Source organism: Cibotium barometz, chromosome 1, assembly GCF_041138505.1.
Source record: "Cibotium barometz isolate CiBa-2024 chromosome 1, ASM4113850v1, whole genome shotgun sequence".
Lineage (NCBI taxonomy): Eukaryota > Viridiplantae > Streptophyta > Polypodiopsida > Cyatheales > Cibotiaceae > Cibotium > Cibotium barometz.
The window spans coordinates 37421349-37445399 of record NC_141046.1 but is presented as its reverse complement, the minus strand read 5'-3'; the positions used below and the strand labels follow the sequence as shown (position 1 = coordinate 37445399).

Below are 24051 nucleotides of genomic sequence, written 5' to 3'. Positions count from 1 at the left end.
TATGCTACATGTGAAGATTTGTTTAGCCTTGTGGTATAAAAAGCACAACATTTTGGGGGAAATTTGGAAACATTGTGAAATGTGGTCTTTTGCATATCAAAAAACTTGCCTTCTATGCACAAAGTACAAACTTCTTTCTTTTGGGACAAGTAGATGCAATGGTACTTATTCTTGGAGGTCGAGGTAGGAGCACCATCTGACTATCATTCCACGTTGATCTCCCACCTATAAGCTATCCAATATTTTCACATTTGTTAAAACCCTAGTATTAATATTTTGACTTTAATTTAAAGCTTTAGCCCTAAATTCAAGTGTAGATTGTTTGAACATGTAGACAAAGATTTCCACACATCAATGCATGATCGTTAGGTACATGATGAGAGAGGCCAAATAAAACTAGAATGCAATTCATCATGTCAACAAAGGTATATATCGTATCATTAGCCATCCGATCGTACACCCTATTGGCCTTAGGCCTGTGATCTATAATATTTTTTAAAAAAATGGTGGGTGGCATGAAACATGACCGGGTGGCTTGAAACATGACCCTTTGCACACCCAAAACCTTAACTTATGGTTACTTAAGTAGAGATTGATTTTGGTGGATGACCATCGAAAAACCAATGATTGGTTGCAATAATGATTGTTTGTTAATACATAGTCCTTTGAAAATCCAAAACCATACCTTCTGATTGCCTAAGAAGTACCTATTTTAGGTGCCTAAGCAGCATAAAATACAATGGTTGCTTGATAAGGACCAAATATTAAAAATAGCCTTTTACACACTCAACAACCTTATGGTTGTGTAAGCAACGGTCAATGTTGGGTGCACAAGCACATGGTTAGTTGCAACAATCACATCAAGAATCTTACTTTATGATAGCGACTAATTTTGTGTGCATGAGTAGTCAAAAACACAACACTTGACGAAGATATTGACCGTGTTTTAAAACACATTTTTCAGAGCCAAAAGCTCACTTGCATGGTCTCCAATGTTGTTTATTAATATGCATTCTAGAATATTAGAGTACATCTCCTTGACTGCTGTGTAATTTTCAAGACTTGACTATGAGCTCCCGACAATTGACCCTTCTTATGAGCTGTTGCTTGCAACTCCACTAAGAGCTCTTCCTATCTTAGCATATGCAACCAAAACAACGTAGGATTGTATAAGCTAGAATTAGTTTCCTTGACATACGACATTAGAATTGAGCCACGCTCAAAAGACACAACCAAGGCCCCACCCACACATTCAAAAGATCAGCATAGCTACCCTTGAGTTCGAGGTGGTTAGGTCCTTGTCTCCCATGCCACCAAGATCCACCCAGCCCATTTTGGGAGAGCTTGCTCAGAGCTTGATGTGCTTAGAAGCTCAATACACAGACCTTTGTATAAACGTATGTGTGAGAATGGCTGTGTGAGCATATGTTGATACAAATTTCTACACTGACTACTGGGCACTGATGATGTTAGTGGGGATGTCATTACTAGCTTCTCTATTATGTGTGATCAAGTCCATGTTATGGATATATGGATGACTGCCGTGAAGATTCAGGACACCAAATTCTTTGCCCTACAGATCATGAACTTCTTGGAGATGAAGTTTGGGAATTGTCTTCTCATAAAGCGTTTGCTACATGTGCCATAACTGACCATGCTAAATAATATGGACTCAAAACAAGTGGGCGTGGTCCATCTTCAAAAAGATTACCAGTGATGTCAGGACCGAAGGAGACGAATGACCACACCGATCATTCAGCACAGGTAAAGTTGAATTTGAGTGATCAAATACATGGCCAATCTATTATGTCCCTTATACAAATGAATATAATGCTACATTCAGAAGGGGACCCCTCATGCCTGTACCATAGCCTGTAACAGTGAGTGAGGGTTGTGGGTGTGCCCAGTGCGAGGATAGCATTGACCCTATTGCTGCAGGCACTCAGGGTTCTACCGGAGGTATACTAGAGCTCATCCTAGAGCCACTTATGGAGTCAGTTTAGGGGCCACACAGGGCAGGACAGATAGGAGCACATGTAGGCACCTGTAGGCCATGTCCTCCTACATGGCCGACCTGTCTGTCGGCCTACAGGGCTGACCAGGTGAGGTCCACAGGTCAGGTCAGCCGATTTTACCAGGCTGTTCAGCTCAGGTCGGCCCCTCCTGTATATAGGGGCCCCCGTGCTGGTCATTTCTTACTTCACCCTTCAGCCTGCTTCCTCCTGTGTCGCCCTTGCTCCAGCCATCTGCCAGTGCCCTGCTCATGCACCCTTCTTGGCACATTATGCTCCAGCCAATGACCTTTTGCCTTTGCCTCCTCCGTGTGCCTCTTCTCCAGCTTCAGCTTGCTGTCCAGCCACCATCTCTTGCGGTCCAACACCTTGGTCTTGCTCCAGCTGCTTCTTCCAGCCTTGGCGCCCTAGTTACACAGAAACGCGGGCTGAAAAGTCTGAACGGCATTTCGGCCGGGGGGGGGGACGGTACGAAACAGCGTTTCTGACCTGGAACGTTTCCCCAGTCTGAAACAGCTGAGGGAAATGCCCCCGAAAGGGGGGAAACGGCTTTCAAGGGAAACGTGGCCATTTCCCCCTCTGAAACGTTTTTTAAGGCTGAACATAGGAAAAAAATGCCTTAAAACACCATCCAGCTTAAGTATCTCCATATTTATTATCAAGTTAAGTGATGTTTTTGTTAAACATTCAACTTAGCCACCACTTTCTACTTCATTCCTCTTTCAAAGTCCCATGTCTCTCAAGATGACATTTGCATGAATTAACTTGCCACAAGATTGGCATTAAGTCTCTTCCTGTCACCAAGCATTGCATGCTTCCAAGTGAAGTCATAGTTTTTGAGCCATCTCCTATTTCCATCCCATAGATCTTTTTGTTACTATGACATATGTACTTTGAAAGCTGAATTATGAATCATGATTGGATTTGTAAGTATCAAGAATCATGATGTTGACATATTGTGCACTGCTGGTTTGTGCCAACTTGAGTTAGGGTCAGTGTTGTGGGTGTGCCTGCTCGTACGTGAGGACAATAGATTCTTTCTCACCCATTTTAAGGCTCTTTCTAGGTTCCATTTGCCACACTAGTTAGAGGGGCATATTCGTCCAATGGAGGGGGACCACAGGGGCCCAGTCGGCCACTATATGGCCGACTAGGGTCGGCCCCAATCTATGGGCCGACCCTCTTCCAGTTGGGGGGCCGACTTGACTACCCCTTCCTATTTATAGGGCTCCCCCCATGACTCTTCACTTCGTGCATGCACTAGTAGCCTCCAATGCTGCAGCCTTCTGTGCCCTTGTTGCCCTTGCCTTGCTGCTCCTGTGGCTCCTAGAGTCCTATTGCATCCGCATCCGCATCGCCCTCACCCTGTACTGTTCTTAGCCCTCTGCTTCAGCCCTGAGACAGCCCTTGTTTCCCTCCATCTTCGGGAGGTTGTATTCAGCTCTTTGCTCCTGTTTTTGGGGGTGTTACACAACATATCTGATTCAGGCTCCTCTCTTGTTCTGTGTCTTGTATTTGCTTTAGTTCACAATTATTCTCTTCTGCTGCATACTTTGACATGGTATTAGAGCCCCAAGTGCTCTAAGATCCTGCCGGACGCTGATTTTTGCTGCAAAAATACCTTTGCAAAGTAAATTTTCACTCTTGTGTAGCCCGAGCTATTGATAGCTCATTGCTTCATCAAGAGCCGCTCCCCCCTTCGTCGCGCATTGGGCTGGCTCCCGTCACCCGTGCGCCTTTATCCAAGCTTTACTTGGGAGTTTTTTTGTTAGCTCCTTGGTTCCAGCCCTTGTTATGGCACTCCTAGGCTTATTTCGTCTTCTCTCCCCCCCCCCCTCCTTCCTCTCCCAAGAAGGCCTCTTGCCGCACCTTTGCTCTCCTTCAACTTGTGCATATGGATTTGTGTGGTCCCCAAAAGACTACTTTCCTTGGTGGCTCTAGTTATGTTATGCTCTTGGTTGATAATTACAGTTGATATATGTGGGTATACTTCTTATGCCATAAGGCCCAAGCCTTTGATTGCTTCCGACATTGGCACATCTTGGTGGAGAAAGAATTTGACAATACCCTCAAGATCATTCAGTCATATAAAGGTGGCGAGTTTTGCTCAAATGTTTTCTCTTGCTACCTTTCGACTAATGGCATCTAGCAGGAGTTAGCCAATACAGGGACCCCTTCCAAGAATGGTGTGTTGGAACGTAAGAACCATACATATGTTGAGATGGTTGGAACCATGTTACTTGATAGCAAGTTGCCTCCGTCTCTTTGGAGTGAGGTCCTTTCCACAACCATCTACATTCAGGAGTGTTCACAGTCCTTGTTCCCTAGATGACACCCTTTCAGGCATACTTTAGTACTAACCTAACGTGTCCCATTTTTGGATTTCGGGTGTGATGGATATGTTCATATTCCATAGAAACAAAAGGGGAAGTTTGATTCCACCTCTTGAAAAATTATCTTTGTGGGCTACTCCGATGTCTCTATGGGGTTTCATGTTTATGATCTAGAGAAGCAAATAGTCACCACAAGCAGGGATGTACGGTTTGATGAGCAGATCTCAGCCTCAGCCTCTGAGCCCTCCGCTCCAGAGCCTCCTCTTGCAAGTTCCCTCTTCTACTTGGAGATCATGTTGATGATTTCTCCGCTCCCCAACCAGCACCTCAGCCTGCCGTGCTCCCTACTCCCCATGGTACTCCCCCCACTTCTCCTCCAACCTAGCCATCAGCTACCTTTGATCCTCATCTTCCTCGCTAGCTCCATAATACTCTTTAGTCTTCTGGTCTTAATGATTACCCTCCAAAGTCAACACCCCAACCGGTCCTTGCCACTCTCACCGCCTTCGATCTCAAGCCTCTTCCTTTGAACTTGTGTTCAAGTCAATTATGCTTTCTTGACTCACGCTCTTTGTGATAGAGAGTCCACCTCCGCTTAGGAAGCCCTTTCCTGGGCCCCATGGAAGGAAGCTATGCAAGCTGAGATTGATGCCATCGAAAGGAACAATACCTGGCAGTTGGTTCCCCGTCCCCGCCATCGGTTGATTATTGGTGTTCGATGGGTCTTTAAGACCAAATACGCTGCCGATGGATCTTTTGATAAATGCAAAGCTAGTCTTGTTGCAAATGGATATGCGTAGCGCCCTGACATTGATTATCAGGATACCTTCGCTCCTACTGCTGGTATGGCGACCATCCGGATGATCCTTGCACTTGCTGCTCATCAGCAGTGGCTTGTTTGTCAGATGGATGTAAAATCTGCCTTTCTCAATGGGTATCTCAACGAAGAAGTCTTTGTTGAACAACCTCTTGGTTTCGAGGCTCCTAATTCTGCCCATATGGTCTATCGATTGTGAAAGGCCCTTTACAATCTTAAGTAGGCTCCTCGTGCTTGGAACCAACAAATTGATGCTTTCTTCCTTCAGTAGGGTTCACTCGTTCTTTGGCAGATCCTAACCTCTACCTCTTCCACGAGCATGGTTGATCACAACCCTTATCCTCTATGTTGATGATCTCATCATCATGGGTAGCCACCATCAGCATATCCGTCAAACCAAGGCTGCTCTCTCCCGAGAGTTCGGGATGATAGATTTTGGACTCATGCACGTCTTCCTTGGTCTCGAGATCCTGCAAACTTTGCACGGCTTCTTTGTCTCGTAGCAGCGGTATGTCTCCGAGCTGCTGGAAACCTGCGGCATGGACATGTGTATTCCTATCTCATCTCCAATGGATCCCAACTCGAAGCTCTCCCGGTTTGATCCTAGTAAGCCATTAGATGCTACCCAGTACCATAAGTTGGTTGGTTCCCTCATCTGGGTGCTCAATACTCGGCTTGATCTCAGCTTTTCAGTTGGTCTTCTCTGTTTGTTCATGCAGACACCGCTGGAGTCTCATTGGAAAGCTAGCCTCTCTAAAATAGGCTGAACACTATCTAAGTATATGATATATCCCTAAACCTACGCTACTCCTCGTCCTCATTGAGGTACTTTCAGGGTACCCGGACACTCGGTCTCTTCTATCCTACGGACTCTTTCCACTCTCCTCTTTGTCTTTGCAGGTGGAGTGATTTAGATTGGGGTGGTTCTCTAGATACTAGGAGATCTACATCCAGCCATGTCTTTACCCTTGGAGCTGCTGCGGTTTCATGGTCTAGAAAGAGGCAGCCCACCATTGCCTTATCTTAAGGCACATGAAGAGCTCATTTTCAGCACGCCCTAAAGAAGAGAGCTGGAGGGAGCAAGAACCGGAGCCAGAGCAGCTTGCAGGTGAGCCTAAAGTGCGGTTTTCGAGCCGGGAGTGCTGGACTTGCATCAGGGAGGCTGTAGACAGCAAGCACTTGGCAGGGAGAGCAAGTCCATCGCGGGAAGTTGCTGTATTTTGCTGCCCTTGGGTGTCAGAAGAGGTAAGCAGTGAGATTCTGTTGAAATCAAGTGTCAGAAGCGAGAAGGAAGCAGGAGGGAAGCAGAGAGATCGAAATTTGGTGCAGAAACGGAGCCAGGAGGTGCACAAAAGCAAGGCGACCTGATTTTTGTGAGGTAGGTAGGTTGTTTTTTGCATGCTGGTGCAGCCAGAGACAGGGCGACTTCAAGAAGAGTGTCTCTGGTCAATAGCAATCACTGACAGTGCTGGAGAAAGTAAAAACGTTCTTAGTTTTTGCTGTTTTTTGCTGCTTGACATCTGAATTTGTTGGAATATGTTGTCTGGAAGGAAGGGGATGCAAAAAACAGAAGCTTTTTGACTGATTTTTATCAAGAAAAGTAGTTTGCTGCTATGTCCTGTGAAGATAGAAGCTGTAGGAGTGAGTTAAACTCAGGAAGGTTGCTGAATTTTGTAAAAATCAAACCTGATTTGGTGTGGGGTAGTTGTGGACATCAGAAGAAGGTGTTTTACAGTTTTTTTTGCAGAGAAGAAGCAGGAAAAGAAGCATTATTGAGGGCTGTCCAGATCTGCAGCAAAAGAGATGTTCTTAGTTTTTGAAATGAGCCCTGATGTGGAGGCAATTATAGTACCAAAAGATTCCCAATTCGTGGTGGTCAGAAATTCAGTTATAGAGGATAGGTGGATCTTGATCTTGCAGATCACAGACGAGGTAGCAGCTGGATTGGAGTTTCCCCATTACAAGTGGCCCCGGGAGTTGTTCTATGCTATAGACTTGATTCCGGAACATGAGTTCTACTGATTAGTGATACTGGTGACAGAGCTTTTCTAGTACAAGAAATTGAAATTCAAAGACTCTTTGTATATATTATTCTGAGAACAGACATTTGAAATGTACTTGGTGATAGAAGTAGACTCAAACATACAAGTTATAGTTTTCAATTGGGTGTTTGAGTATGAAGTCTTGTTTGATATCACAGACATAGACATGTGGCATTTGGTTTTGTTATGTACCGATGAAGAGTTTGATGATGCATACTCGAGATGAGGAGGCACAGAGACATGCTCTCACGTCATATGAGACAGTAGCAGATTAGGAATGTAGCACTGATGCAAAGGACCAATAGGTAACGACGACATGTTATTGACTTTGTCAAACTAGAGGTGGCACCAAGTCACTATGAGCCAGCAGATGAGGTACTACCTGAGCTTCATGCTTACTGGAGGAGGCGTCAGAGGCCTACTACACGTACCATCCAGACTCGCACCATCCCTTCCCTCCTCAAGGGTCACTCTAGTTGAGGATTCACTCTTGACATGAGCCTCAGGATCTGTTGCATACATAGGCCCCATCATCCCCCTCGCTACACCACCACCTGACAGCTGCTGCTGATTCAGGAGATCCTCACTGCTCACCATACTACTTTAGCACCTGATCTACAGGATACCCCATGATTTACTTTAGCTAGTACACAGTAGCTTTTGGACAAGGATTCTAGTATACCCTTGTTTCCCCTTTATTTATTTATTTCATTTCAGTTCAGCCCCTTGTGGCTTGTATTATGCATTTTGTTGTGTACTTTTGTGGCATAGTCCCATGAGGGCTTTTGTCGACGTTAATATATCTTTCTTTCTTTTCTTTGTATTCAGTTTTGTCTTCAGCTTCTGTTGCTTGATTTGATAGTCTGCTGATATATCGGTACACTAAAAAATAGGTCATGTGTAAGAGGGAGACTCACTCACTCCCTCTCCAATCTAACTACTGAATGAATGCAATTGATGCCGAAGCGAATGACATGACCATAAACAATTGTGAAACTGAGAGAGACTATTGGGGGAATATAGGGGACCTCAAAAGAGGCGACAAAATTGAATATATAACTGAATAATACTTTGCCCAATAGGGATGCAATACAAGGGTGAAAATGCCTGAAGGAAGGCTGAATCCCTAGCCGCAAGGCATAGTTGCCAGCTGTTTTCAAAATGGGGGAAACGGGAATGGAAAAAAGAGGGGAAATGGAGTTTTCGGCCGAGACGGAAACAAGGAAACGGGAAATGGCATTATGTCGCATTTTTGTGTGTGAAAATTTATTTTTAATACATAATACGACTATCAATATAGTGCTTAAAGTGACAAATAGTGCTTCACAAATCTATTGGACAGGGCATCTCCCCATTTGTAAGCCCCCATATGAGGTGTGCATTGGGGAGGCAAGCCAAGAGACAACCCTTGTAGGAGAGTTGAGATCAAGGTGCATGTAAGGCATCGGATTAGGAGACATAACCCACAGAGATGATGGATATTGGGCAGCCAAGAAGTGTCTAGAAAAGAGATCGACATGCCAGATGCAGAATTGTAGACTAGAAGCATGGATCAGAGCCTAGACACTACAGGAACATGAGGAACTTGTGAGGTCGGCAGCAGGATCAACACTGGAGCCAGGGGAAGCAAGGAACATAGCAGATGTGGAGGAGAACAGGGCTGAAAGCCCGGGGGGTCCACTAGGGTTTACCGTATGGTACCACATGAGTGTAAGGGAGGGGGGTTATATAAGGAAAGAAAGGTACATATTATAAGGTAAGGTCCCTTAAATAGGGGGTAGATAAGGGGTATTTTCATATATTTCTTGCACGTAGGTGACGTCTCCTTATTACTACTAGTGAATCCCCCGTGGCTGAAAGCTGGTCAACAGCCTATGGAGCAGGCGGTTGGCAGGCTAGCGAGATAGGATACAGTGGCAAGAACCTTGGGGAGGGAGGTGACTTGGTTGCCAGCCAGTTGGGGGAGCCAGATAGGAGAAAAGGTGGCCGGCCAGATCTGGCCGACTTGAACTTGGGCAGATTGGGGCCTGCCCCTGGGCCAGTCATGGTATGCTTTGTTGTGCATCAGTGTAGCTCAGACAGTAGGAGATTCAGGCACCTATTTGCAGGCCTTTGTCAGGCTTGACTGGAGCTGGAATAGGGTTAGGGTGACATCTTCAGGCTGCTATAGCAGGAGATTTTGGGGCAGATTTGGAAGCAGACAAGAGCAGCGGCAATAGTACTCTTCAGGCCTACTTAGGGAAGAATAATTGGGGTTGTCTGGGCAGCAGCTTTCCATAGCACACCGCTTGGCTGTACATTCAGGATAGCAAACTGTATAGATCATCTGCACCTTTGGGGCAGATAGTAGAAGAACATATTGGTATTGTATCTTGCTATGGTTTATGAGCAGGCAGAATATATATTGTTGCTTCGATATCTCCTTCTCTGTTTGCTAGTTTGCAATGGTTGTTTAAGAAAGTTTTGAATTCCCCAATTACCCATGTTGTGTTAGTAGTCCAGAGTATCCACACATAATTTTGATGCATTTTGGTAGGCTAGCTATAGGCTTTTCTAACATGGTATCAGAGCTCCAGTGAGGAGATTTGGGTTGTAGAATCAAAGATGTCGGCTACGCAAGCAATGCAGGAGCATAGGAGGTGGTCGACAGTGGTGAGGAAGCTGGTCAGTAGGCAATTCCTTATTGGCAGAGGTTGCAACAAGCAGTGTTTGGCCGGCAGTGCGAGGAAGCTGGTCGGCAGGTAGGAGGCAGATACTTATTTCGATTTTGTATGTTGTCCCAAGCTCGGACTAGCACACTACTCCCCCTCCCTACTTCATTGCGCATCGTGCCGGTTCCCGTCTTCACTCGTATACATTTCACCTTGTTATGACTCCCTTTCATCGCTGCAGAGCAAGGAGTGTGCTAATGTATGTCTGTACAAGAGCTTTCTTTTGTGTGTAGTCATTCCAGTAGTCTCTATCGATATGTGGCTAATAGTACTCAACTTGGATTTCTTTTCTACCAATCATCTATTATGGAGTGTCTGTAGATGTGTGGTCTGAAAAATAGCCATGTCAATATCCTCCGATGACCTATTTAAGAAATCATGCATTGGAATCTGGAGTGTTTGTATACCATCTTTCATGATCAATGAGCATAGCAACCATATCATGATAACCCATTTGTGTCACACGGAGTGCTGGTATGATCTCCCACTACTTAGGAACTTCCTCAATGCTGGAGAGGAGCACAACAACCTAATCATCTTCCCTTATAGGGGCCTTCAGACTGGCAAGCAAGTGACGAGGGATTCCATATGATTCAAGTGAGCAAGAAGAGAATCCTCATGCTTCATTTGGAGCTTGAAGAATTCCTGTTTGAGGAATACTTTTGAATTGACAACTTTGTTGCGACACAATCCTTCAAACTTAGTTCATAATTAATGAGTAGTGGAATCAAAATCAAGATGATGAATAGCTTCATCACCCAAACTCAAACCAATGAGAGAAAGAGCTTTGCCATTTAGATTCTCCCAGTGGAGAATTCACTTTCATTTGATTGTGGCTTTTTATCCTTGCCACTCACAACTTAGAAAAAACACTTCAAAATTGATAGAAAGAGCACCAAAGGATAAAAACATTTACTTATACCCCATCTTTCATAAGTAAAAGACGCATCTTTGTTTGCCATGTAGGGAAGTTCCTACGAAAAAACTTCTCCAATGAAATGGTATGTTTGGACACTTCCATATTGCTGCAGCCAATGAATCTTTCCCAAACATGCACTCAAAGAAGCAAACAATGCTGGAAACTTGCAGCAGAAATTTGATGAAGAGATGCACTGTTTGAAGCTCCAAATGCCACAAATATGGTGCTGAATATAGGCAAATCACAGCTATATAAAGTGCCTCTTGGAATCCACAGAAATCAGCAGCATATCCATGATTCATGGGTGGTCATATTCGAAGAGAAAAAACTGTCAGCACAATAGATCAGCTTCAGCAAAGCATGATAGAAGAAAACATGTAAGTCCAGCCTCCATAAACTGAGCAAGATCTTTAGAAATTGTGCGTGCAGGTCTTCTTCAATTGACAGTACCAAATCGACCTGAAAATAGTGCAGTCTAGGTCCACTTCGAGGCACAAAATATGGCGAAGAAGGCTTGAGGTTCCATGAGCAATCCAAGAGTCAATCAATGTGGAACACGGGCACTACGAGTACTGGGAGAAGCAACTTTAGTTGTTGGGAAGCATTCAAAGCTCACATCAAGTGGTACAGGCAATCACAAGTCTTCGATCATCGGGAAAATGTGGTACTTGGGAGCTCTTTGAAAATCACATCAAGCTTGGGCTGTCGAATCATTGAGCTTAAGAACAAAATCCGCGCGCAGGAACAAATTTTGTCACTTTTTGCAGGAGCTATAACTTTTCAAAGAAAACTCGGATTGCAGTGATGGTAAAACAAAAGTTGTAGTACTCAAGGTCCTCTACAACTTTGATGAAGACACAAAGTTGTGATTCTACTTCCAGATCAAGATAGAAGTGTCACATCATTTGAAGCTCATAGAAAGAGCAACACCATTCCAAGAGCATCTTTGTAATTGAAGGAAGGAGGGTGGAATGGCGATGAAGAGGAAGAGAATGGCGGGCTGGATGGACTGAATCGTGGACAGCAAGTCTTCATGTTGGAGTAGTCTTCATCGGTGAGGCTTGGGAAGAGGAGCTGAGCTCATGAGGAGAGGAAGTGGGCTGCCTTCCAAGCAAGAAGAGGCTCGGGTAGCTTCATTGGCCTCCCTCATCTCAACCTCTTGGAAGAGCAAAGAGAGACAAGGCTAGGACCATGGTTCTGATACCACATGAAGGCACATGGCATGGAATGGAAAGACTAAAATGAAGATACAAGACAGAGCAATGACAACCAAAGTACTCACATGATATGAAAGCTTGATGTAGACTCCATGATGTGTAGGTAGTGCCCAGGATTGGGAGCCTTTTAGACAAACTTGATCATCACAATAGAGTTTGCTCTAATTGGGCTAGTATGCTCAAGATCTGGTTGCTACAAATCATTCAAAATGATAGATCATAGGTACTCATCGGAGTGCTCAGCTGAGGACAGTGACAGAGATGAGGCTTCATCGATAGAACCAGAGTCTCAAGAATAAGAAGGATGTGAACCAGAGGGGGACAATCCGGGGCATTATATTGAAACCTATGTACTAGATTGGTGTGCTAAGGCGGAACCAGTTTTGGCGGAATAGGGGGTTGATTTTCAACTGCTTGGTGCTGGGCCAAGATGTGTTGTTGAAAGGGGCTGTTGGATTGGAGATGGCATAAGCTTCAAAGGGGGAGCATTGGCTCCAATAGGGTATTAGAAAATCCACAAATAGAGATGTTCAACCCACGAATATAGAGCGGAAAAAGGAAAGGTGCACAATTGTTGGAAATAGCTGTGTGATATACAACAAGAACATATGCAATTTCAGGGAAGAGAAGAGTCTTGTTACTGCCACCGAACTGTGGGCTGAAAGGAGTGGCAAGTTGCATACACTGGAGACCAAGAAGTGCGCCCAGATGAACACTCTCTCTCCCTATCTACTCTCGCCAATTTCATGCTGCCACTGTGGCTTTAGCTGATGGTTGAATCGATGTATTAAGAGGAGTGAGAGGGCCCTTAAATAGGCCATAGTTTGCCCAAAAGTATGGGGAAGACCCCCTTTGCCAAGCGTACCCGATGAAAATGCAGTGTTTGTTTTTGGAATCAAGCTTCATCTTGACATCTTTATGCACATGCACAAAAGCTTTAGAAGTGAAAATGCTGAAATGTGAATTGGTTGGCTTCTTACCGTAATAGGCTACATATAAAGATTTGCACAAATTTGATTGCCTCGTCTAACGTTGTAGGCTCGTTCTGCTTGACGTGATTATGATAATCTGGCTCTAGCCCATAGATAAATCCGTGCATCTTTTGGAAGTCATCTATTCCTGTAAGCTTTAGAATGCCTTCTTTGTAATCACTGACGTATTGGTTTAGTGGCCGATGATTCATACGGCACTAATCCCAAGCCGCCCAATTGTGTTCCAGCTCATCTTTTGGAAGGAATTCTTTGTGAAACAATTGCTCAAATCTTGTCAAAGACGTAGGTATGGCCTTAGTAGGCCTTGCCCCCAAGCGAAGGACTGGCTTCCAACGCACCTAAATGCGACCTTTTGCAAGTTGAATTGCCAAGGCGCGAGCAACTGGATCTTGATGAAGGCATGTAGTTGAAAAGGGAGCGTGCTAACTTGGGACAGCAAACCGGCTTATTGTGAATTGATGTCATTCCAACAACAAGAGACTGGCACGTACATTGCATATCATCCCACATCAACTTCGCTCACGAAGATAGCCCCTAGCCATGACCAAAACCTTGTTGTTAATTGTGGAACACAACCAAGAAGTAGAGGAAAGTAATTGCGCTATCATCCCACATAAAGTCTTTGCTCATCAAGATAACCCCTAGCCATGACTAAAACCTTGTTGTTGTTAATTGTGGAACACAACCAAGAAGTAGAGGAAAGTGATGTTGAGATTAACTGGAGGGGGACAGAGGGCCAGGGAAACTGGGCCGACCAGCCCTGGCCGACAGAGGGGGACAGAGGGCCAGGGAACTGGGCCGACCAGCCCTGGCCGACCAGCTGGTCGGCCCAGGGCAATTGGGCCGACCCCCTAGCTGGCTGGGCCGACTTCTGGGCAGAGCCCTATATAAGGGCCTCCCCCCTTTCCTCATTCCACACACACTTGCAAGTGCTCCAGCCCCGGTGCTCCAGTTCCAGCCCCTCTTGCTCACCTCTCAAGTGTCTCCTCCTGCAGCCCCGGTGCTCCTGTTCCAGATCCTCTTGCACTCCTACTTGGTGCCCCCTTGTTTGCCCTTGTTGCTGCCCCTGGTTGGGTCCTGTTCCAGCCACCAGTTGGTGCCCCTGATTCGCACCTCTTCAGCACCCAATCTCTGCTCCAGTTCAGCCTCTTGGCAGCTCTTGTTCTTCATCCCATCTGGGGATCCTTGTATTACAGTTGCTGCCCTGGTTTATGGGCTGATTTACAGCAGATCTGTTTGTGGCACATCTTGTTGTGTTTGTGTGATTCTGTTGCTTCAGTCTGTTTACATCTTCCGCTGCCACTCTTGACATGGTATCAGAGCACTAGGCGCTCCCCCATCCTCTTCGTCACTGAAGCATCCACCAACACCTGGGTGACTCTCTCCTGCTTGTCATAAGCTTCTCCAGCAGGCGGATTTATAAATCTATATTTTGTAATTTTTGTCCCTTGTACCCCGGACTATCAATAGCAGCCTATGTTAGCATTATATGCATCTCCTGTCTACAGTGTACTTGTGTGCACACTGCTCTGAGTGAGGGCTTCTTTGTGGGTGTGCCCGCCCCTCGTGAGGTTCTTTCATTCCCGGTTCTGCACCTGTATCTAGCACTATTTTCCCATCCTTCGGAGGCTCTTCCTACACTCAGAGGGGGCACCCAGAGGCACCCAATTTGGGGCCGGTCGGCCCCTACCCTGGCAGGCCAGCCCTGGCCGACAGCCCTTGGCCGACCAGCTGTTGGCCAACCCTGGCCGACCAGCTCCCTGGGCCGACCCCCTAGCTGGCTGGGCCGACTTCTGGGCAGAGCCCTATATAAGGGCCTCCCCCCTTTCCTCATTTCCCACTCACTTGCAAGTGCTCTTGCCCCGGTGCTCCAGTTCCAGCCTCCTTGCCTCAGGCTCCTCTAGCCTCCTTGCTCCCAGGCTCCAGCCTCCTCGCCCCAGGCTCCTCTAGCCTCCTTGCTCCCAGGCTCCAGCCTCCTTGTGCCCCTATCCTCTGCTCCAGTTCAGCCTCTTCTGCAGCTCCTGTTTCTCATCCTGTTCAGGACTACTATATCACAGATGTTGCCCTGGTTTATGGGCTGATTTATAGCATATCTGTTTGTGGCACATCTTGTTGTCTCTGGTGTTCTCTGTGTGATTCTGTTGCTTCAGTTTGTTTACATCTTCCGCTGCCACTCTTGACATGGTATCAGAGCACTAGGTGCTCCCCCATCCTCTTCGTCACTGAAGCATCCACCAACACCTGGGTGACTCTCTTATGCTGGTCAGCAGCCGTCCCGGTGCCTCTTCCCGAGATCTGTCCCGTTCCCTTGTCGACAGCTTCTCCAGCATCTCCTGCCTCGAGGCTAGGCACCGGTCGGCATCTTGCAAGAGGAATTATAAATTTAAATTTTTAATTTTCGCGCCTTGTATCCCGGACTACCAATAGCAGCCTACAGCTTCATCAAGAGCCTCTCCACCCCTTCCTTCATCGCGCATCGGGTCGGCTCTCGTCTTCACCCGTGTGACTTTATCCAGAGGTTCTTGGCAGAATTTATCGGCTTATCAGAGCACCAGCATACTCTCTGATCTTGGAGCTCCTGTGGTGATGGAGTAGAAGAGCTCTTCCCCGTCGGCAACTCTCTTTTCCGCTGTCTACAGAGCTCTCTTCCACCCCATATATATATATATATATTTTGGCTGCCTTCCTCTCGTCGGCAGTCCTGTTCCAACTCCCGATCTTTGCTGGTTGGCTGCCCTTTCCAGCCACTCTATTGCTTTCCCAGGACTGTTACTACAAGCCATGGCTCTGCACAGAAGTTTGTTCCCCGTCTGTTGAGCTTCTTTCAAGAGTCTGACAAGCCTATCCGCATCCCCACCCTTCCCACATTTCCAGACACTCGCCAGTTGGATGGGACCGATTATTCTCTCTGGAAAGTTCAGATGGCATCCGTATTGGAGTCCTACGACCTTGCGGAGTTTGTTGATCCAGGGATCCCTCGTCCAGATCCTGAGGATGATCCGCATGCTCCCCTTATCTGGGACAAGCTGAATGCTCGTGTACGCTCGTTCATATTTCTCAATTGTCAACCAGGGGCTCTCAATCATATCAAGCACCTTACCTCTGCACGTGCTATTTGGGAATTCTTGGATGGCATGTATCTTCGAGTCACTCCCATGAAACGCATCTCCTTGGAAGTTCAGCTTCGTCGCCTCGATCCGGCCACTTCCTCTTCCATACGGGAACACATCAATAAAATGCAGAGCATGCATCAGGACATACTCCATGCAGGCAAGGATATCTCCTCCGAAGATATGGCTATTACTCTTTTATCTCATGTTATTACAGACAGTAGATACTCAGCATTCTATTCTTCTCTTATTACCTGTGGCCGCCTCAGCACCATCACTTGGGAGGAACTTGTCCCCATGATGATGGATCAGGAGGAACAGTTCGTCAAAACCTTTGATGGTCTTTCTGAGGCTCTTGTGGCTCAACGTACCAAACCTCGATCCAAGAATGCTCCGTCCTCTGATAGTCCGTCTTCTTCGGATGCTCCCAACGACCGTCGTGCCCCCAAAGGCAATTGCAATCACTGCGGTACTCCAGGACATTATTGGCGCAATTGTCCCTACCGAAAACACAAACGGGCCGATGCAACCGCTGCCGCTGCGGCTGATGCCACTCTTACCCCCACCCCTGCATTTGTTCACCTTGAGCTCTTGGATTCGGTACCACTTTCTGGAGTAGAGTCTTTGGCTCTCCATAGTTCCGTTGCTCGTGAATGGATCGTTGATAGTGGGGCCTCTCGGCATATGACCCCCTCCTCCTCGCTGCTCCAGGATTTTACATCTCCGCCCTTCTGATGGCCCCCGGTGGTGACCCACTGCTTTTGGTTCCTCTGCAGTGGTAATCTCAATTTTGATCCCCCCCCCCGCCCCTTCTTCTATTTTGGAGCCCAGTCCTCTGTTTTCGACTCTTGATGGCTTCCTATTGGAATTTGCTATCCCCCCCCCACCCCTCCCCATGGTTTTGCCAATACCCACCTCAGTAAACAGAGGGGGGCTAGTTATCCTCTTCTCTGGTTCCTCCTTGTTCAACAGGTTCCTAGCTTCCCAGCTCCTCATCCAAGCTGAGCTCCTTTGCTGCCCCGGTTTGTGGGCGGAGGTACATCGCCCCATTTGCACTACACTCCGAGTCTTGGATTGTTTCTTGGCCCCAACAGGGAACATACTCTCCAGAGGGGGACTCTCCCGTTCACCATCCTTCAACGGTCCGGCTCGTCATTGACACAACGGTCCGGCTCGTCATTGACAGTATCAGCTTCTTGCGGACACACCCAGCTCCCTGCTTCTTCGACAGGAGCTGAGAGGGGGTGTTAGCATTATATGCATCTCCTGTCTACAGTGTACTTGTGTGCACACTGCTCTGAGTGAGGGCTTCTTTGTGGGTGTGCCCGCCCCTCGTGAGGTTCTTTCATTCCCGGTTCTGCACCTGTATCTGGCACTATTTTCCCATCCTTCGGAGGCTCTTCCTACACTCAGAGGGGGCACCCAGAGGCACCCAATTTGGGGCCAGTCGGCCCCTACCCTGGCAGGCCAGCCCTGGCCGACCAGCTATCGGCCAACCCTGGCCGACCAGCACCCTGGGCCGACCCCCTAGTTGGCTGGGCCGACTTCAGGGCAGAGCCCTATATAAGGGCCTCCCCCCTTTCCTCATTTCCCACTCACTTGCAAGTGCTCTTGCCCTGGTGCTCCAGTTCCAGCCTCCTCGCCTCAGGCTCCTCTAGCCTCCTTGCTCCCAGGCTCCAACCTCCTCGCCCCAGGCTCCTCTAGCCTCCTTGCTCCCAGGCTCCAGCCTCCTTGTGCCCCTATCCTTTGCTCCAGTTCAGCCCCTTCTGCAGCTCCTGTTTCTCATCCTGTTCAGGACTACTGTATCACAGATGTTGCCCTGGTTTATGGGCTGATTTACAGCAGATCTGTTTGTGGCACATCTTGTTGTCTCTGGTGTTCTCTGTGTGATTCTGTTGCTTCAGTTTGTTTACATCTTCCGCTGCCACTCTTGACAGCCTACTGCTTCATCAAGAGCCTCCCCCCCCCCTTCCTTCATCGCGCATCGGGTCGGCTCCCGTCTTCACCCGTGCGACTTTATCCAGGGGTTCCTGGCAGAATTTATCGGCTTCTCTCTGATCTTGGAGCTCCTGTGGTGATGGAGTAGAAGGAGCTCTTCCTCGTTGGCAACTCTCTTTCCCGCTGTCTACAAAGCTCTCTTCCACCCCATATATATATATATATATATTTATATTTATATATTTATTTTTGCTGCCTTCCTCTCGTCGGCAGCCCTGTTCTAGCTCCCGATCTTTGCTGGTTGGCTGCCCCTTGCTTTCCCGGGACTGTTCCTACAAGCCATGGCCGCTGAACAGAAGTATGTTTCCCCTCTGACCAGCTTCTTTCAAGAGTCTGACAAGCCTGTCCGCATCCCCACCGTTCCCACATTTCCAGACACTCGCCAGTTGGATGGGACCAACTATTCTCTCTGGAAAGTTCAGATGGCATCCGTATTGGAGTCGTACGACCTTGCCGAGTTTGTTGATCCAGGGATCCCTCGTCCAGATCCTGAGGATGATCCGCATGCTCCCCTTATCTGGGACAAGTTGAATGCTCGTGTACACTCGTTCATCTTTCTCAATTGTCAACTAGGGGTTCTCAATCATATCAAGCACCTTCCCTCTGCACGGGCTATTTGGGAATTCCTGGATGGCATGTATCTTCGCGTCACTCCCATGAAACGCATCTCCTTGGAAGTTCAGCTTCGTCGCCTCGATCGGGCCACTTCCTCTTCCATCCGGGAACACATCAATAAAATGCAGAGCATGCATCAGGACATACTCCATGCAGGCAAGGCTATCTCCTCCGAAGATATGGCTATTACTCTCCTATCTCATGTTATTACAGACAGCAGATACTCGGCATTCTATTCTTCTCTTATTACCTGTGGCCGCCTCAGCACCATCACTTGGGAGGAACTTGTCCCCATGATGATGGATCAGGAGGAACAGTTCGTCAAAACCTCTGATGGTCCTTCTGAGGCTCTTGTGGCTCAACGTACCAAACCTCGATCCAAGAATGCTCCGTCCTCTGATAGTCCGTCTTCTTCGGATACTCCCAACGATCGTCCTGCCCCCAAAGGCAATTGCAATCACTGCGGTACTCCAGGACATTATTGGCGCAATTGTCCCTACCGAAAACACAAACGGGCCGATGCAACCGCTGCCGCTGCGGCTGATGCCACTCTTACCCCCACCCCTGCATTTGTTCACCTTGAGTTCTTGGATTCGGTACCACTTTCTGGAGTAGAGTCTTTGGCTCTCCATAGTTCCGTTCCTCGTGAATGGATCGTTGATAGTGGGGCCTCTCGGCATATGACCCCCTCCTCCTCGCTGCTCCAGGATCTCACTCCTCACCTTGGTCGTGTATGCATCGGCGATAAGAGCTCTATTCCTGTTCATTCCGAGGGCTCTCTTGATATCATTCAAGATGGCAGAGGGGTCCTCTCGCGTTCTTTATGTTCCGTCTCTCGGCTTTTATCTCCTTTCCGTCCATCAGATTTGTCAAAATAACATGAAGGTGGAGTTTGAAGAGACCTCTGTTACCATCCAAGATCGTGCCACAGGACAGTCGGTTTGGACCGGGCATTCTACCAATGGTATCTACAAGCTTATCGCCCTTCCTTCCCTCACAGGCACCTCCCTCGGGCACTACCGGTTTGGTCATCTACACATTGATGCTCTCCATCGTGCATTCCGTGACCAACTTGTCCTCGGTCTCCCTGACGTCGGCACTCGCCAAGGTCTATGCCCCTCTTGTATTTTGGATAAACAACATCGTGAGCCCTTCGCCAACCATGCCTCTCGCCGTGCCACTGTTCCGCTTGGCGTTGTTCACCTCGACTTATGTGGACCTATGCAGGTTATGTCACTGGGTGGAGCCTTGTACTAGATGTTGCTCGTTGATGACTTCAGTCGCTATTCTTGGATCTACTTTCTTTCCCACAAGAATCTGGCCTTCAGTCGCTTCCAGACCTGGCTGGCTCTGGTCGAGAAAGAATCCGACCACACGCTCAAAATTCTTCGTGCTGATAAGGGTGGCGAGTTCACCTCTCTTGAGTTTGATCGTTTCTTGAGCCGTCATGGTGTCAAACCCGGAGCCCTCTCCATCTGCCTCGCCCCCCGTTACATCCTCTCCTCCGCCGCCTTCTCAGGATCCGACCTCGTCCGCTCCTCATTGGAACCACGCTCGGTCCGCGTTCCGCACTGGCTCCTTGATACTCTCCGCTCCTCGGGTCTTGAGGATCCTTACTCCGAGCCGCACCCTGATGATCGCCGCTCTCATTGCCACTCCCCACCATCCTCTTCCGAGACTCTTCAAGTCAATTACGCCCTTATGTCTCGCATCCTTGCCACTCGAGAGCCGACTACCGTTTCTCAAGCTTTGGCTCAGCCTCATTGGAAACAGGCTATGGAAGCGAAAATCCATGCTATTCTTCGGAACCACACATGGGACCTTGTTCCTCGTCCCTCTCACCGTTCGGTGATCGGTGTCCGGTGGATCTTCAAAACAAAGTACACTTCTGATGGCTCTGTCGATAAGTATAAAACCCGGCTCGTAGCTAAAGGCTATGCTCAATGCCCCGGCGTCGACTATGGGGAGACCTTTGCACCTACCGCCCGGATGAGCACCATTTGCACGATCCTTGCTCTTGCGGCACACCATCAGTGGCCCATTTTCCAAATGGACGTCAAATCTGCTTTTTTGAATGGTGATCTTCAAGAAGAGGTATATGTGGATCAGCCCCTCGGCTTCATTGATTCTTGTTCCCCTACCATGGTTTGTCGCCTTCGCAAGGCCCTCTACGGTCTCAAGTAAGCTCCTCGGGCATGGAATCAGCGCATTGATACCTTCTTCTACCGCACAGGGCTTCTTCGCTCCCTGGCTGATCCCAATCTTTATCTCTTTCGTGATGGACAACTTCTTACATTCATCATTCTTTATGTGGATGATATGATTATTACCGGGAGCCATACCACTCATATTCTTGCCACTAAAGTTGCTCTTCAAACAGAATTTGAGATGACAGATCTGGGCCTCCTCCATTTTTTCTTGGGTCTCGAGATTTGGCAGACCCAGAGGGGGTATTTTATCTCTCAGCAACGATATGTTCAAGAGCTCCTCGAAACTTTCCACATGGATAATTGTCGTCCTATCACCTCTCCCATGGATCCCAACTCTAAACTTTCTGCTTCTAGGTCCACTGATTATACTGATGCCTCCCTCTACCGCCGGCTTGTTGGCTCTCTCATCTGGCTCCTTAACACTCGGCTGGATCTCGGTTTTTCTGTCGGCACTCTCAGTACCTTTATGCAGACACCTTTGCGCTCTCATTGGCAGGCAGCTCTTCGTATCCTCCGATATCTTCAGGGTACCTCTACTTTCGGGCTCCTTTATACCTCCGGTGGCTCCTCTCCTTCCCCGATCACTCTCCGGGGTTGGAGTGACTCTGATTGGGCTGGCGACCCCGACTCTCGCCGCTCTACCACGGGCTATGTCTTCTCCTTTGGATCTGCGGCCATCTCTTGGACCAGTAAACGACAACCCACGGTCGCTCTATCTTCCACCGAAGCTGAGTATCGTGCCATGAGCAGTGCCACTTGTGAGGCTGTTTGGCTGCGGCGCCTTCTTCTCGATTGTGGTTTTCGACAACACGCTCCTACCACCCTTTTTTGCGACAATCAGAGCTGCATCGCAATTGCTCGCAACCCGGTCTTCCATGCTCAGACGAAGCACATCGAAATTCAGTACCACTACACTCGTGAGAAGGTTCTTGACGGTACCATTTGATGGGGAGAAAACAGAATTAGGGTTAGAGTTCATTCATGGGAGACATACACAGAGAAGCAAGGGAGAGAGAGAGAGAGAGAGTTGTGGGGATAAGTCAACTCATGAGGCATGAGTGTGTGACTCCCCTATCACACATGTATATTGCACTAGTACACATAGTGCACTTAGTATATTAAAAGTACTAAGTGTACTATGTACTATAACTTATGGGCTTCTACACACTATAAGGGTGGGCATAACGCCTTTACCCCAACAACCTCCCACTTAAAGGCAAAGTGCCCTTAAGTAAAGGAAAAGAAAAAATCAGCATGTACATGATAATATACAAGGCCATATCAAGGCTGAAACTGGCCTCATCCAATGCCCATCAAGTGTCTGCAATATGCAAACCGCTCCGGAGGCAAACTCTTCGTCAACAGATCAGCCGGGTTGTCATCCGTGTGAATCTTAACAAGCTGAATTTGCTTGTTCTCTATCACCTCTCTGATGAAGTGATACTTCACATCCACATGCTTCGTCTTTGCATGAAAGACAGGGTTCTTTGCCAACAGGATGGCACTCTGACTGTCACAATGCAACAATGGAATATCCCCTGTATAACCCAAATCAACCACTAACCGAGATAGCCATAATGCCTCCTTGCAAGCCTCTGTGGCTGCAATATACTCGGCCTCTGTAGTAGATAAGGCAGTGCACTTCTGCATCCTGGATATCCATGACACAGCACCTCCTGTGAATGTAAACACATAACCGGTAGTAGACTTCCGGTTATCTGGATGACCGGCATAATCCGAATCCGTGTAACCATGCACTAATGCATCCTGTTTGCCAAAGCAAATGCACAAATCCTGTGTGCCCTTCAGGTATCTCATGACACCTTTCACTGCTTCCCAATGCTTCTTGCCAAGGTTGGCCATGTATCTAGAAACCACTCCCACTGCAAATGCAATGTCCGGCCTAGTAGCAACCATGGCATACATGAGACTGCCACAAGCTGAAGCATACGGAATCTTGGCCATATCAGCCATGTCTCTATCTGACTGTGGGCTGTCCATAGCACTGAGTTTCACATGTGGAGGCAAAGGAGTACTAGTCTTCTTCCCCCCGTCCATATTGAACCTCTGCAAGACTTTGCCAATGTATTCCTTCTGAGACAAATACAACACATGCTGATTTCTGTCCCGAAGTATCCGCATACCCAAAATGTGATTTGCATCACCCAAAGCCTTCATATCAAAGGTTTGATGCAGCCTCTGCTTCAAGGCATCCATCTCTTTACGAGATTTCCCGGCAATCAACATATCATCAACATACAAAATGAGAATCAAGAGACTGCCATCCAAAGCTTTCTTGGTGTACAAGCAGTGATCAATGTCACTTCTCCTGAATTTCTGAGATTTCATGAATGTATCAAATTTATGATACCATTCTCTTGGTGCCTGTTTGAGCCCATAAAGACTCTTTTTCAGCTTGCATACAAGCTTCTCCTTTCCACTCACTGCATAACCCTCTGGTTGCTGCATATATATCTCCTCATGGAGATCACCGTGAAGAAAAGCAGTCTTCACATCCATCTGAATCAAGTCCAGATCATCATGTGCAACCAAAGCTAACACAGCTCTCAGTGTGGTCATTTTGACCACTGGAGAGAAGATCTCATCAAAGTCCACACCGTATTCCTGCTTGAAGCCCTTAGCCACTAACCTGGCTTTGTATCTTGGCTTTGCATCTGATGCAACTTTGAGCCTGTAAACCCACTTGCATGGCAAAACCTTCTTGCCTGCAGGCAAATGCACCAACTTCCAAGTTCCATTTTTATGGAGAGAATCCATCTCTGACTTCATGGCACGCTCCCATAGAGCCTTGTCTGCCCTCTGTAAAGCCTCTTTATAACATGAGGGCTCCCCACAGTCAGTGAGCATCAAGTAGTCAACCCCTGGAACAAACCTGTCAGGGGCTCTGGAGGGTCTTGTGGACCTCCGTACCCAATGACCATCATTTGCAGGTTGCTGTCCAGCCTGCATATCACCCATTGGTGGCTCCTGTTCCATGCCATAAGGCTGAAATATCATGCCCGGTATCTCCTCCAACTGTGGTATATCCATAGGGATGTCTTCTGCCATATCTGG

The 24051-nt window shown here is 47.6% G+C and overlaps 1 pseudogene across 1 annotated transcript in view; it reads right to left on the bottom strand.

The window, feature by feature from the left end:
* LOC147641954 (small ribosomal subunit protein eS8-like) overlaps positions 1-24051 on the bottom strand; it is a 42380-nt pseudogene continuing 18329 nt past the window's right edge. The window contains exon 6 of the transcript XR_015266488.1: positions 1-232. The product of XR_015266488.1 is annotated as a small ribosomal subunit protein eS8-like (transcript). The remainder of the gene's footprint in view (positions 233-24051) is intronic.